The following is a 2,834-nucleotide window of genomic DNA, read 5'->3' as shown; positions in this document are numbered from 1 at the left end:
ATTTTCAGTCTATCTTCCTAATTTGAAGTCGAATTTCATTATTTCTTATATATTTCAGTAAGTTTGCAACTAAATTTGTCAGATATCGTCGATTTACATCCATTGAAGCCCATTGAGGTCGATTGTCACTTTGTGTTGATTGAAAATTTTCAAAGTCTATCTTCGTAATTTGAAGTCGAATTTCAACATTTCTTATATATTTGAGTGAGTTTGCAACTAAGTATGTCAGATATCGTCGATTTACATCCATTGAAGCCATTTGAGGTCGATTGTCATTTTGCGTTGATTGAGAATTTTCAAAGTCTATCTTCGTAATTTGAAGTCGAATTTCAACATTTCTTATATGTTTCAGTGCGTTTGCATCTAACTTTGTCAGATATCGTCGATTTACATCCACTGAATCCCATAGAGGTCGATTGTCACTTTGTGTTGATTGAAAATTTTCAAAGTCTATCTTCGAAATTTGAAGTCGAATTCCAACATTTCTTATATATTTGAATGAGTTTGCAGCTAACTTTGTCAGATATCGTCGATTTACATCCATTGAAGCCCATTGAGGTCAATTGTCACTTTGTGTTGATTGAAAATTTTCAGTCTATCTTCGAAATTTGAAGTCGAATTCCAACATTTCTTATATATTTGAATGAGTTTGCAACTAACTTTGTCAGATATAGTCGATTTACATCCATTGAAGCCCATTGAGGTCGATTGTCACTTTGTGTTGATTGAAAATTTTCAGTCTATCTTCCTAATTTGAAGTCGAATTTCATTATTTCTTATATATTTCAGTAAGTTTGCAACTAACTTTGTCAGATATCGTCGATTTACATCCATTGAAGCCCATTGAGGTCGATTGTCTCTTTGTGTTGATTGAAAATTTTCAGTCTATCTTCCTAATTTGAAGTCGAATTTCAACATTTCTTATATATTTCAGTGTGTTTGCATCTAACTTTGTCAGATATCGTCGATTTACATCCATTGAAGCCGTTTGAGGTCGATTGTCACTTTGTGTTGATTGAGAATTTTCAAAGTCTCTCTTCGTAATTTGAAGTTGAATTTCAACATTTCTTATATATTTCAGTGCGTTTGCATCTAACTTTGTCAGATATCGTCGATTTACATCCACTGAATCCCATTGAGGTCGATTGTCACTTTGTGTTGATTGAAAATTTTCAAAGTCTATCTTCGAAATTTGAAGTCGAATTCCAACATTTCTTATATATTTGAATGAGTTTGCAACTATCTTTGTCAGATATAGTCGATTTACATCCATTGAAGCCCATTGAGGTCGATTGTCACTTTGTGTTGATTGAAAATTTTCAGTCTATCTTCCTAATTTGAAGTAGAATTTCATTATTTCTTATATATTTCAGTAAGTTTGCAACTAACTTTGTCAGATATCGTCGATTTACATCCATTGAAGCCCATTGAGGTCGATTGTCTCTTTGTGTTGATTGAAAATTTTCAGTCTATCTTCCTAATTTGAAGTCGAATTTCAACATTTCTTATATATTTCAGTGCGTTTGCATCTAACTTTGTCAGATATCGTCGATTTACATCCATTGAAGCCGTTTGAGGTCGATTGTCACTTTGTGTTGATTGAAAATTTTCAGTCTATCTTCCTAATTTGAAGTCGAATTTCAACATTTCTTATATATTTGAGTGAGTTTGCAACTAACTTTGTCAGATATCATCGATTTACATCCATTGAAGCCCATTGAGGTCGATTGTCACTTTGTGTTGATTGAAAATTTTCAAAGTCTATCTTCGTAATTTGGAGTCGATTTCCAACATTTCTCATATATTTGAGTGAGTTTGCAACTTACTTTGTCAGATATCATCGATTTACATCCATTGAAGCCCATTGAGGTCGATTGTCACTTTGTGTTGATTGAAAATTTTCAAAGTCTATCTTCGTAATTTGAAGTCGAATTTCAACATTTCTTATATATTTGAGTGAGTTTGCAACTAAGAATGTCAGATATCGTCGATTTACATCCATTGAAGCCATTTGAGGTCGATTGTCATTTTGCGTTGATTGAGAATTTTCAAAGTCTATCTTCGTAATTTGGAGTCGAATTTCAACATTTCTTATATATTTCAGTGCGTTTGCATCTAACTTTGTCAGATATCGTCGATTTACATACACTGAATCCCATTGAGGTCGATTGTCACTTTGTGTTGATTGAAAATTTTCAAAGTCTATCTTCGAAATATGAAGTCGAATTCCAACATTTCTTATATATTTGAATGAGTTCGCAGCTAACTTTGTCAGATATCGTCGATTTACATCCATTGAAGCCCATTGAGGTCGATTGTCACTTTGTGTTGATTGAAAATTTTCAGTCTATCTTCCTAATTTGAAGTCGAATTTCATTATTTCTTATATATTTCAGTAAGTTTGCAACTAACTTTGTCAGATATCGTCGATTTACATCCATTGAAGCCCATTGAGGTCGATTGTCTCTTTGTGTTGATTGAAAATTTTCAGTCTATCTTCCTAATTTGAAGTCGAATTTCAACATTTCTTATATATTTCAGTGCGTTTGCATCTAACTTTGTCAGATATCGTCGATTTACATCCATTGAAGCCGTTTGAGGTCGATTGTCACTTTGTGTTGATTGAGAATTTTCAAAGTCTCTCTTCGTAATTTGAAGTCGAATTTCAACATTTCTTATATATTTCAGTGCTTTTGCATCTAACTTTGTCAGATATCGTCGATTTACATCCACTGAATCCCATTGAGGTCGATTGTCACTTTGTGTTGATTGAAAATTTTCAAAGTCTATCTTCGAAATTTGAAGTCGAATTCCAACATTTCTTATATATTTGA

The sequence above is a fragment of the Diorhabda sublineata genome, unplaced genomic scaffold (assembly GCF_026230105.1).
Source record: "Diorhabda sublineata isolate icDioSubl1.1 unplaced genomic scaffold, icDioSubl1.1 Dsub_22, whole genome shotgun sequence".
NCBI classification, from domain to species: domain Eukaryota; kingdom Metazoa; phylum Arthropoda; class Insecta; order Coleoptera; family Chrysomelidae; genus Diorhabda; species Diorhabda sublineata.
Note: the sequence above shows the minus strand (reverse complement) of the source record.